Source organism: Erpetoichthys calabaricus, chromosome 4 (genome assembly GCF_900747795.2).
Source record: "Erpetoichthys calabaricus chromosome 4, fErpCal1.3, whole genome shotgun sequence".
Lineage (NCBI taxonomy): Eukaryota > Metazoa > Chordata > Cladistia > Polypteriformes > Polypteridae > Erpetoichthys > Erpetoichthys calabaricus.
This window is the reverse complement of record NC_041397.2, coordinates 131,755,768-131,769,633: the sequence shown is the minus strand read 5'-3', so window position 1 is coordinate 131,769,633 and position 13,866 is coordinate 131,755,768.

The following is a 13,866-nucleotide window of genomic DNA, read 5'->3' as shown; positions in this document are numbered from 1 at the left end:
CCCATGCTTGCGTGTCTGACGTGCCTTATCACAATTCTGTCAGAAGAATAAAGTTCTGTGCTTTATAAGAAGCTATAACCCTGACTCTTCATGCTTTTTCTATTATGCAATGTAATTCAATGATCAAAAAATGGGTTAAGTAAAATTAAACATTCACATTTATGTCATATTTTCTAATCTCATACATTCACTGATCCATAACAATACTAAATGGTGTTATTTGTCAAAGATGGCATATTACCTGTTGAGATCCTATACAATTGCCTATCAGTCTTTCCCGCAAAACTTAAACAGGAAATTTATCAAGCAAAATAGTACAAATTCAGAATTGGGTCTTATCTGCTAATACACAAATTCTGTACTTAACTTCTCTTTCTGGATGTGCTGTTGGTTAATCTTAATACATAATTCGCTAGTCTCCTCACTCACTCACTCACTCACTCACTCACTCACTCACTCACTCACTCACTCACTCACTCACTCACGTCCGTCTGAAGCCGAATGTGCAGTCGCCTTCTGCGCACGTCACCTTCTGCGCATGTCCGAAGCCGAATGCGCAGTCGCCTTCTGCTATGCTGCCCGAAAAACCTTACGAGACTGACATCGCGGCAGGTGGCGGATTTATGGCCGTGAAAATTCAAAGACAAAGGCGACTTCGATTAAAGCTCTAGAGGCCTGAAAGGCGATTTCGACTACAGCTCGAAGCCTAATTACGCATTCATTCAATACACCTATATCAGGTTTGTGGTTCTTATACTTATTATATATTATACTATTCCACTCGTGCCCGTTTCATCTTACGTTGTCGAAACGGGCTCTTTGTCTAGTTATTGATATTTCTTTTTACCACTCTCAATTCTTTGTCTCCTCTCTTGGTGCCCTCGCTTCACTTTGAGCACAATTTCTTCCCTACTAGTAAACTGTAGTTTAAATTTCTGTATTTACTCCACTATTCTGATTCTTTTCATATCACATAGTCTAGTTCTAAGAATTCAGAATTGTCAGAGAGTTTAACCAATATGGAAAATGTCCTCTGAGTGATGCTCCCATATGTCAGTATGTCAATATCTAACATACTGTAGGTAGACCTGCACCATGACTTTGCATGTCAAATAACAGACACCCAATACCTTACATATCTACTATCATACTTTCTTGGTGAATCTGTTTCAATAACGAGTACATTTCTTAAAGTGTGGAAAAATGATGATCTCCATTCTGTTATGTCCTACACAAAAACAAAAGGGAGATAGATCAGTGTCAAAACTCTAAACTAGAGTCATCATGGAATGACCTTTAAGCTTGCTCGATTACAAGAAGCTGAGAATGGAAGAAGGTTGCCCACAGACAGCTATGTGTTGTGCAACCCCGAAGCTGGTGGAGGCATTAGATGAAGCAGGTAGTGCAAAGTCTTAAAAGAGATGGAAGTCAAAAACCTAAAACGAGGAGAGACACAATTTCACAAAAACTCAAAAAGTCAAACAAAATTCTACAAGAGGTCTTTAGTGTTTCCCCTTCCTGGAATTCATTTATACAAGTATTGCTTTTCTTTGTATAAATGCTTTTGGAATCTTTCATTCCTAATTATAAACTTTTTCAACACCTGCACTGGTCCCACCTCTTGGGGAATCACCTGTGAAATAAAAGACACATAGCAATGGCGTAGAAAACAAAGCACAAAGTTAAGAAAAGGAACATTAATAAAAATAAATGACACAAGCAAAAAGGACATAAAACAAGGAATTGAACCCCAGCCAGGGAAGGAACTCTAGCTGAAGTACAACAGGTTTCTTTTTTCCCATACAAATGCCTATGACCTAAAGCGTCACCGTCTTCAAAGAGAAGGAATAATATTTACTAATAACAGTTAAGAGTAAATTTTTTTTAATGTCAGTTATATTTAGGTAACACAAGAATGGTCTTACAATGAGTGTATATAATGTTACTGTAGTAATTGAGATGGACTAGACATAAGTAATTAAATTACTTTTTGTTTTTATCTGTCAATTATTTTATTTATTTTTGCCTTTTTTCATTCCTGGAGTAGTGGATTTTGTAGTGCACATTTAACACTGCTTATGTTTCTCTTCTTGGTACTCAAATGTGGCACTTGGTTTCACTGCCCACCTGCCAAGTTGTTTTGCCTGCCAAAGGAAAAGTCATCTCTGATGGAGGATCACAGGAATCATCGGGTAGAGGGGTCCTTTCATCGGATTGGCCAACCTACCACTTACTAAGCTATGGAATGACCAATAGTGGGAAGCAGCTTGATGGCCAAGGTCTCAAGGACTCTGCAAATCCAAATCGTATCATGTAATGTTATCTACTGTTGAATTCTGCTCTGTACTTGTAATATTTCTATTACATTATTATATTGTATTGAGGATTACTTGTGTTCTGTTCTGTGTATTGTATTGTATTGACCCCCTTTTTTTGACACCGACTGCATGCCCAAACTACCTGGAAAGGGGTCTCTCCTTGAACTGCCTTTCCCAAGGTTTCTTCCATTTTTTTCCCTACAAGGGTTTTTTTGTGAGATTTTCCTTGTCTTCTTAGAGTCAAGGCTGGGGGGGCTGTCAAGAGGCAGAGCCTGTTAAAGCCCATTGCGGCACTTCTTGTGTGCTTTTGGGCAGTACAAAAATAAATTGTATTGTATTGTATTAACTGCATTTCTATTAGGTTGTTGGTATCAAAAGCTCCATGTTATATATTTTTCAGCCACTAGATGGGGACGTTTCAATGAGCCATCATTCATTCCTTCAGGAAAATGGTACAGTATGTAAACTCAAAGTATGAAACCAGCTCCTTCACCATAGGCCATTGGGCTAAAATAATATTTAACAAGTCATGAAAACATAGATAGATAGATAGATAGATAGATAGATAGATAGATAGATAGATAGATAGATAGATAGATAGATAGATAGATAGATAGATAGATAGATAGATAGATAGATAGATAGATACTTTATTAATCCCAAGGGGAAATTCACATTCTCCTGCAGCAGCATACTGATACAAAAAAACAATATTAAATTAAAGATTGATAATAATGCAGGTAAAAACAGACAATAACTTTGTATAATGTTAACGTTTACCCCCCTGGGTGGAATTGAAGAGTCGCATAGTTTGGGGGAGGAACGATCTTCTCAGTCTGTCAGTGGAGCAGGACAGTGACAGCAGTCTGTCGCTGAAGCTGCTCTTCTGTCTGGAGATGACACTGTTTAGTGGATGCAGTGGATTCTCCATAATTGATAGGAGCCTGCTTAGTGCCCATCGCTCTGCCACAGATGTTAAACTGTCCAGCTCCATGCCAATAATAGAGCCTGCCTTCCTCACCAGTTTGTCCAGGCGTGAGGCGTCTTTCTTCTTAATGCTGCCTCTCCAGCACACCACCGCGTAGAAGAGGGTGCTCGCCACAACCGTCTGATAGAACATCTGCAGCATCTTATTGCAGATGTTGAAGGATGCCAGCCTTCTAAGGAAGTATAACCGGCTCTGTCCTTTCTTAAACAGAGTATCAGTATTGGCAGTCCAGTCTAATTTATCGCACTCCCAGGTATTTATAGGTCTGCACCATCTGCACACAGACACTTCTGATGATCATGGGGTCCATGAGGGGTCTGGGCCTCCTAAAATCCACCACCGGCTCCTTGGTTTTGCTGGTGTTCAGGTGTAGGTGGTTTGAGTCGCACCATTTAACAAAGTCATTGATTAGGTTCCTATACTCCTCCTCCTGCCCACTCCTGATGCAACCCACGATAGTAGTGTCGTCAGCAAACTTTTGCACGTGGCAGGACTCCGAGTTGTATTGGAAGTCCGATGTATATAGGCTGAACAAGACCGGAGAAAGTACAGTCCCCTGTGACGCTCCTGTGTTGCTGACCACAATGTCAGACGTGCAGTTCCCAAGACGCAAATACTGAGGTCTGTCTTTAAGATAGTCCACGATCCATGCCACCAGGTATGAATCTACTCCCCCATCTCTGTCAGATTATGTTATGTCCAGCATATTATAATGCTGGAAAAGGGCAATACTTTCAAATCAGAAAACTGAAACAATTGGAATCAAAAGATAAATAACAGTAATTGCTTGAATAATTAAATAAAGTAAATGAGGAATTTATTTTATTGAATGCTTTTTGTACTATTTTGTAGGCTGGTAAAATGGACGTCTTAGAGAACAAAGACCTTCAGTTTAATGGACAAAATGACAATAATTTTGATTTTAAACATAAGCAGTATGTGTGTAAATAAAGATAATGAGGAGCCCAAAATCTTGGTGTTTGTAGAGAAATTGGGAGTCACTAGTTTATGGAAACTGCCAGTACTGATGTGACAAATTGAATTATGGTACGCACATAAAATAAAAACACTCCATTCGCAACATTTTACCATTACTTATTCTAGCACAGTCAATGTCAAATACAAAAGACAAAAACTAAGCTCACTTTGCAAATGTAAGATCCAGTCCCAGTTTGTTTTATACACACTGCTTGAGTCTGTTAGTTGATCCAGCTAAGAACATGAATATTTGTAGGAGGGATCCTCTGAGACCAGATTGGTGGGATTATAGGCTTGTGTTTAAGTAAGCAGGAAAGATTGAAAGTAAGTTTTCCTTTCAGTGTTTGTACAGCCAAAGTTCAAAGAAACTATCTTGTGGACATAGTTCTTTCATTTTTTCAGCCTTTAAATAAACATGGAGGCAGCTCCTTTTTTTGGGGTCCTATAAGTTTCACATTTTAAATTCAAAACCAACCTGTATGCGAGTGTCAGTTCACTTTTTTATCTTTAAAAAATGCTGCAGGAGTCTTTCTTTTTTCCATTGAAGTTTTCAGGAACTGATTCCATGGAGGTGTGTTTAAAGGGATTTAATAACACTCGTAGATTTCCTACATTGTCATGTATAATTTTAGAGAAGTTGAACTGTCTCAGGTCAGACTGTTACGTTATATTTAGCTATATAAGCCTTCAGTATTTCATAATAAACCGTTAATGATCATCCAAGGGCCAGACAACACTGCAGAGGCTTGAATAAGTCAGACAGCTGTATTTTTCTGTTCAACCACTGGCTTTGGGGAATGAAATGCTATTTCTTATCATATGGCCCCCCCCATTGACTTTCCATTAACTTAACATCCCTTCCAGGACAGGTCAATATTGCTCTCATCCAGAATTCTACTCAAGTAAGTGTAATTTGTTTGTTGTACTCTTATTAATTTAAAGTATATGCAGTAAAATTTGACTATTTTAAACCCCTAAACAGTCATCTGCCTGAGCATGTTCGGACCTGGTCAATATTTGGATGGGAGACTGCTGCTGGAAGAGGTGTTGGTGAGGCCAGCAGGTGGTGCTTACCCTGTGACCTGAATGAGGATCCCAATGCCTCAGTGCAGTGATGAGGACACCGTGCTGCAAAAATGATGCCGTCCTTCAGAAGAGATGTAAAACCGAGGTCCTGATTGTCTGTGGTTATAAAAGATCCCTGGGCATCCTTCATAAAGAGTAAGGTGTCCCGATGTCCAGGCTAAGATGTCCACCTCAGCTTAATCACTCTGGTCTCCTAATCATCCCTTGGCTCTAACTAGCTATCACTCTCTCACCACTTCATCACCTAATAGCTCATGTGTTTTGAGCATACTGGCACAAAAATGGCTGCTGTTGCATCATTCAGGTGGGTGCTGCACATTAGTGGTGGTTAAAGTGGCTCCCCACTCACTATGTAAAAGTGCTTAGAGTAGTGGGAAGAGCACTAAATAAATGTAAAAAAATATTATTTTATAAGCTTAGAGAGGGAAATAAAAACAATACAAACAAATGCCCTAACAATAATGGCAACCACAGCCATTCCAAAATGGTTGGTCATCAGTCACCTTAGATATTCTACAATGTGCAGTACTACAGTGCAGGTTTAGGATGATGAGACATCCATTCTGAGCTTTTATTCCAAAGTCCTGAGAGATAACATCTACACGATGGAGGCAATACCAAGCACCACCACAGGACATCAAGAAGAAAAGAGAATGAGAAGTATGTAGGCAAAATCAGCCATAATAATTAAAAAGGCAACACGAATTACACATCAGATGCCTTATCAAGAATTTGTTAGGCTAAAATAATGAGCCTTCTAAATTAAATGTAGGAACCAAACAAAGGTAAACCAAAGACCGGAGGTACCATATTTAGTCTATTATCCTGCTGTTTGGTGCTTGACTGAAAGAAATAACAGCAGACTGGAAACAACATCATGCCTCTGCCTGCCTAGGAAGAGCATAATATTTGTTCCATTATGAGCAAACAGTTGACCAAAACTACTGTATAAATTAATCTGTGCTAGATATGCCCACTAAAAGATGGTATAACTGGGACTACCAAAGCATTTGTTTAAAGGCAGATTGAATTTCATGCCTTTGACATTCCAGCTTTATTCCATTCCTCTATTCGTTTTGTTACAAGACTTTTCAATAGTGCTCTGTTACAAACATTTAGTAGAGCCAAAAAAAAAATAGGGAAAAGCCTCCAAAAATACGTCTCTCTGCTGTGCTTGTGTTCTCCCCAGCATATTCAGACAATTGCCACCAAAGAAAGAAACAAAGAAAATGAGAGGATCACTGTGATGGGGCATACCCAACACTTGGGTGTTACAAAGACCCCCTAATAAATCAACAAGATTAGTTGTCAAAGTCCAAAAAGTGCCTGTTTATCTCTTTCTCTCTCGCTCTCTCTCTCTCTCTCTATATATATATATATATACAGTATATACAATCCAACATCTGTTTGTGTGTCTGTCAGCTTTTCACAAGAGAACTACTTAACACATTTAGATCAGGTTTTTTTCTAGAATTTGCTTGAACATTCCGGTTGATTTTGCAACTTCTCTCATCACACTAAGTATTATAGTTCGCTTGCAGGAGCAATATATTCGCGCTAATCCAAGACAGAGGCTGCAGGCTGACTGTCCTCTGTCATGGGTGGCCTCTGCCTTGGAAGGATTGGGGGAGCAAGTGTGGTGCTCTCCTGGTGCTCTAGATGGCAGCACCCCTGGATGGCAGCAATACTTCGGACTCCCACAGGGCTTCATGGAAATTGAAGTTCGTTACAGCCCTGTTGGGATCTGGGGGTGCCGCCAGGATGTGCTGCAACTGTCCCTGAACCTGTGTAGGTGGTTCTTCCGCCATACCTAGAAGTGCTGCCGGAAGTGGGTCAACGAGCACCTGGAGCACTTCCGGGTGACCTATATAAGGGACCAGCAGACATTACTCAGTGAGCCAGAGTCGGGAGGATAGAGACAAAGCTTGCTGGAAAGGAGTGAAGGACATAGAAAGAATAAAAAGTATTGTGTGTACTTAGTGCTTGTTGGAACTGTGTTCTGCCTGTGGGAAACGGGGAAGGCATTAACCACAGGTGAAGAAAAATAAAAATAAAAACTTGTCTGTCTGTGCCGGGTCAAGCGTTGGTATAGCGCCTTCTGTTACACCTGTTTCACTACTGCACAGGCAGAGCTGCAGGGGATGGCCAGTTGATTATAAAAGCAAGTGCAACCATGCTTTAGGCAGACATAAAGTCTTCATAAGTGTAATAAATAGTCATAAATATACAGTATAAAATTAAACCATGTTGAAACAAATTGGACAAACAAGAGATCTCAGTCCATCATCAGAGCAGCAAATTTTCAGCATTAGCACTTAGTCTATAAGTGGAACCCAATCACAACCATCGCCGTTTACCAGACGAATAAAACTAGTGATTTTTTCTCACTCCACTCACTCCTTTCACACGCCTTATTACTCTGAGTCTTCAGTTCCCCTTGATATGAATCAGCAGCCTCAACCATGTCCCGACACCAAACTGGGACTCCTGGGCTCCCTGTCCCCCCGCCACTCTTAGCTGCAGTGGAGCAGGCTTGACCCTACTCTCATAGATGAGGCACCATACTAAAGATGACATGACCCTTTCAATCCCTTTCTTTTACTCGTCACCTTCTCATTTTTCTTCTCCATCCACTTCCTGTTTCTATGTCAGTTCACAGTCATTTCATTTCTTTTTTCTTATTATGGTTTTCTTTCTTTCTTTCTTTCTTTCTTTCTTTCTTTCTTTCTTTCTTTCTTTCTTTCTTTCCTTCACACTTACCTGTCACTCATTATATACTATAGTTTAATCACTAGTTGTCACAGGAGCTCAAACACATTAATTAACCCACCACAATCAGCCCCTATTCATTAAATAGAGATTGCACGTGCCTGCAAAAGTCCTAACCTCGTATCATGCTAGTTTAATAGTATGCCGAACCAAAAAAAAAAAAACTCTAATCACCAATAAACCTCAGTCACCTGACCAACACACTGCCCACAAGTGGTAGCAAATTGACATTGCAGTATTTATCATCTTAATGTGTTTTCTTAAAATGACATTGGCCTCTACATGTTTCCTTAACACAATGCTATTCTTATGTGTGGAATAATTTTAATATATTAATGTGTATTTATGTACATGTATGAGGATATGGTTAGTTCCTACTGGTTTCCAGTTGCTTTAATTAAATTAGCTCCCAATACATATCATTAAGAAAATGTAACTGTTTTTAAACTGTTTTTGCAGTACTTTTGCTATATGATTACATTTTGAAAATGCTTTCAGTTTATGAAAGTGATTCAAAATCAGGAGGAACAAGTAATCCTTTATCTCAATATCTTTTACTGTAAAACAATCCATTGCCTGGCACAGGAGAGCAATAAATTATTATGTCAGTAATTTACCATCTCACTTTACTATAACAAAAGAGAAGCTTTATTTATCCCTAGCAATTTATTGCACCAGTAAATATCTGGGATACCTATAAATGTATTTAATGAGAAACAAGACAAAATGACACTTTTTATTGGCTACCTGAACAGATTACAACATGCAAGCTTTTGAGGCAGCTTGGCCCCCTTCTTCAGGCAAGCTGCAGTCATGGACTATTAAATGTACAGTATATACTGTATATATTTCTACAACCTCAAAAAGACTTTTAGCTTGGATGTCCTAGGTGACCTCCAAACTCCCAGCTCAAAAGGCTTCTGTAGCAATAACCAAATTAACTTTTAGGGCCAATAACACCATTTCTAACTCCTGGGGGGTTAATCAAATCAAAGCCCATGATTGCAGTCCCACCGACACCCATACTCCTGGCTTTTATGATGCCCTGCACTTCATACTACAAATTGCAGTAAGATCTCACTCTTTCCATGTGAAACCCATTTATAAAAAAAAGCATAAATTGTACATTGTGAGCCAGGTGTCTCCACAATTTATATGCAGAAAAGTTGCCTGTGGAGACGCATTTTCTTAATTACCCCCTAGAAAACCAGTAGCCAACAAAAGAGAGTTGTTCAGTTGCTTTCATAGTCATACAAACACCATAATCCCTGCCAAAAGAGGAAGTATGGAGCAACACTCTTCAGGACTGAGTGAAGGAAGAAATACATACATGGTGAACATTCCAGCAGCTGAAAGGTGAAACTCTGCATAAAATATGGCAGAACTGTAATGAGTGAAAACTGCTAACATTTTAGCCTAAGAAAAAGGGAGAGAAATAAGGACTTCACCTCTGATTAATTTATAAATGGGAAAAAGGACCATTACCGTTTATAGATCCCAACAGAAGTCACACTGTCACAAACAGGTAACAGCTATATGTGAGTGTGATATAAGACGCCAATGTAATTTGAAATATATCTGATCAAAAAACAACAGACATACTTGTCAAGTGAGATGTGTCTCATGTAGCTATTACCACTATACCAAATCTGTCACTAGTTAACTTAAAAAGAATGACAAGTTCAGGTACATTTCACATGATGCCTAAAGTGACAGTTCAAAGTGGAAAGGCTATTAACTGTAATAGGGGACAACGCCGCTGACAAATAGCTATTAAAGCATTTAGTTGCCTATTGACTATCCTAACTACAGGGTCACAGGCGTCTGCTGGAGCCAATCCCAGCCAACACAGAGTGCAAGGCAGGAAACAAACCCTGGGCAGGGCACACACACACCAAGCATACACTAAGGACAATTTAGGATCGCCAATGCACCTAACCTGCATGTCTTTGGACTGTGGGAGGAAACCGGAGTACCCAGAAGAAACCCAGGCAGACATGGGGAGAACATGCAAACTCCATGCAGGGAGGACCCGGGAAGTGAACCCGGGTCTCCTAACTGCGAGGCAGCAGCACTACCCACTGCACCACTGTGCCACCCCTATTGAATATAACAAATCAAATTACAAATTATTTATTATTTATGTTGTTCCTTTGTTTTTTTGCATGTCTTTCTCTCTATATATATACTGTATATAGTCAGAAGTACATGTTTGGGGACCTCCCAGATGGCTCAGGTAAGCCAGGTAATACCACTGCTGCTAACTAGGTTTCTTGCCCTCTCTCTCTCTCTCTTTCTCCCTAATGGGTGGCTATGGGGGTAAATGAGTAGGCTATGCAGAAAAATGTCTATCATTACCTAAATATTTTTGGTAAACTCCTTAAATCAAAGTTGAAAGTCTACACTTCAGTCACATAATGATTGCTTAATTTCAAATCCATTATAGTGCCATACAAAGTTAAAAGATTGTGTTACTGTCCAAATACTTACGGATCTAACTGTATATATACCTTCAGAGGGTGTAGGAATACAGTCTGCTCCATCTCCACTAAGACAGACAGAGGGTTTTTAAGTAATCAGCAGAGGTTGGGACACCTGTACAAATTGTTTGCTTCAGCTTACAAGGCTTAATTTACTTTAATTGCTACAGAACATCACTAGATTGTAACCTATTAGTTGCTCCTGAATAAGGCCCATTTGTAATATTCTGAAATTTCTTATTTTTTAGTTTTTGCTAACTTAAACTTTAAATTTAAACCTTTACTGCTTAGCTTTTCACCATTTTCAGTCATTCATTGCATTTCAACTGATTAAATTTGAGTAAAGCCTGTAAAAGTTCTAAAACCTTTGACTGGTAGTGTACAGTATATACTGTATATATATATTAACTTTACTTCAGTCCATTATTTATATATTGAATGAGCATCTATTTTATACTTTTATTGTCTGGAGCCATGATAACATGTTATATTTTCCTTTTAATTTTCTATTGCTGTATTCTGTAATTTAAACTGATTACATTACTGGTGTCCCTTGAAATCAGAACTATTGCTGTCTTTATCTGTCCTTTCCCTGACTTTCCCCTATAAAATGATTTAGCTGAGAGTTTAAAATTATCACTCCAGTTCATTAGCACATGATGACTGTTCTATAAATATCTCTATTGCTATATGTACAACGTACTAGTAAGATAACTGGGACATCCATTCCAGGAGAAAAACAAAATAGCTTGTCACTTTGCAGGACTAAATGTATCACCATGTCTGTTACAGACAAATGAGAAACTTTGGGAACCCCTCTCAGCCTGCATAATAATTGACTCTACTTTCAACAAAAAAGATAACAGTGGTATGTCTTTCATTTCCTAGGAACATCTGAGCACTGGGGTGTTTTCCGAACAAAGATTTTTAGTGAAGCAGTATTTAGTTGTATGAAATTAAATCAAATGTGAAAAACTGGCTGTGTAATAATTTGGGTACCCTTGTAATTTTGCTGATTTGAATGCATGTAACTGCTCAATACTGATTACTTGCAACACCAAATTGGTTGGATTAGCTCATTAAGCCTTGAACTTCATAGACAGGTTTGTCCAATCATGAGAAAAGATATTTAAGGTGGTCAATTGCAAGTTGTGTTTCCCTTTGACTCTCCTCTGAAGAGTGACAGCATGGGATCCACAAAGCAACTCTCAAAAGATCTGAAAATAAAGATTGTTCAGTATCATGGTTTAGGGGAAGGCTACAAAAAGCTATCTCAGAGGTTTAAACTGTCAGTTTCAACTGTAAGGAATGTAATCAGAAAATGGAAGGCCACAGGCACAGTTGCTTTTAAACCCAGGTCTGGCAGGCCAAGAAAAATACAGGAGCGGCATATGTTCAGGATTGTGAGAATGGTTACAGACAACCCACAGATCACCTCCAAAGACCTGCAAGAACATCTTGCTGCAGATGGTGTATCTGTACATCGTTCTACAATTCAGCGCAATTTGCAGAAAGAACATCTGTATGGCAGGGTGATGAGAAAGAAACTTTTTCTGCACTCATACCACAAACAGAGTCGCTTGTGCTTTGGACTGATGAGACAAAAATTGAGTTATTTGGTCATAACAAATAGCGCTTTGCATGGCGGAAGAAGAACACCGCATTCCAAGAAAAACACCTGCTACCTACTGTCAAATTTGGTGGAGATTCCATCATGCTGTGGGGCTGTGTGGCTAGTTCAGGGACTGGGGCCCTTGTTAAAGTCGAGGGTCGGATGAATTCAACCCAATATCAACAAATTCTTCAGGATAATGTTCAAGCATCAGTCACAAAGTTGAAGTTACGCAGGGGTTGGATATTCCAACAAGACAATGACCCAAAACACAGTTCGAAATCTACAAAGGCATTCATGCAGAGGGAGAAGTACAATGTTCTGGAATGGCCGTCACAGTCCCCTGACTTGAACATCATCGAAAACCTATAGGATGATTTGAAGCAGGCTGTCCATGCTCGGTAACCATCAAATTTAACTGAACTGGAGAGATTTTGTATGGAAGAATGGTCAAAAATACCTCCATCCAGAATCCAGACACTCGTCAACGGCTATAGGAGGCATCTAGAGGCTGTTATATTGGTAAAAGGAGGCTCAACTAAGTATTGATGTAATATCTCTGCTGGGGTGCCCAAATTTATGCACCTGTCTAATTCTGTTATGATGGATATTGCATATTTTCTGTTAATCCAATAAACTTAATGTCACTGCTGAAAACTACTGTTTCCATAAGGCATGTCATATATTAAAAGGAAGTTGCTACTTTGAAAGCTCAGCCAATGATAAACAAAAATCCAAAGAATTAAGAGGGGTTCCCAAACTTTTTCAAACTTGTATTTCTCCCATGTGTCCTCCTCTCTCCTAAAAGAAGCCCAGGGGACTTTGGCTACTCTTGGGGTAAAAAATTACACTTCTGTTCCCAGGATGCTTCTTCCCCGAACTTATATTTGGATGCTATGTCTGACAAACCAAATACACCCCCAACTTTGTGGTGTGTTGCCTATTGTGTCTTGCTAGAACTTAGTGACACCTTACTTTGCTCTGCATAGCCCAAGATCACATTAAACTGTACATCTGACTCGGTTCCCCAGTAATATACTGTATACAGAAATTTTAGAAGAGGAGTGTGTTGGTAACCTGCTCTAAAGTTAAACACTCACTGACTATAAAAGTATTACTAAATGCAGAGTATCATGAGGAGGTCATCCTTTAAAATTTAAATCACATGAAAATGTAAAGGAGAAAAGGAGAATTAAAGGACTGCTAACCTATCTCTCTCTCATTCTTCCTAGGGCACGAAGCGGAAGCGGAAGCAGAAACAGAAGCGGACAATGGCCGATAGTGAGGTGAATCGCGTTGAAATTGTAGTCGAGGAACTCCAGGCACTCGATGAACAGATTCAGAAACTTCTGTCCAGACGAAGATACCTCAGAGATCTGAAGGCTCGGCTGTTGGATAAACCGTCCTCACCATCTGTTATCAGCGTAACATCAACCCCGCGTTGTGCCGCTCAAGTCACCTTCACCCCCGCGCCTCGTAGGAGCAACACAGATGATGACCTCGGTGTATTTCAGCAATGCAGGCGGGGGTTCAAGGCCAGAACACCTCCATCGGCACAGGCAAGCATCGTAACGCAAAACCGGTTTGACCCTCTAAGCGTCCCCAGTTCGCCTTCAGCTCCTAGTGATGTAATAG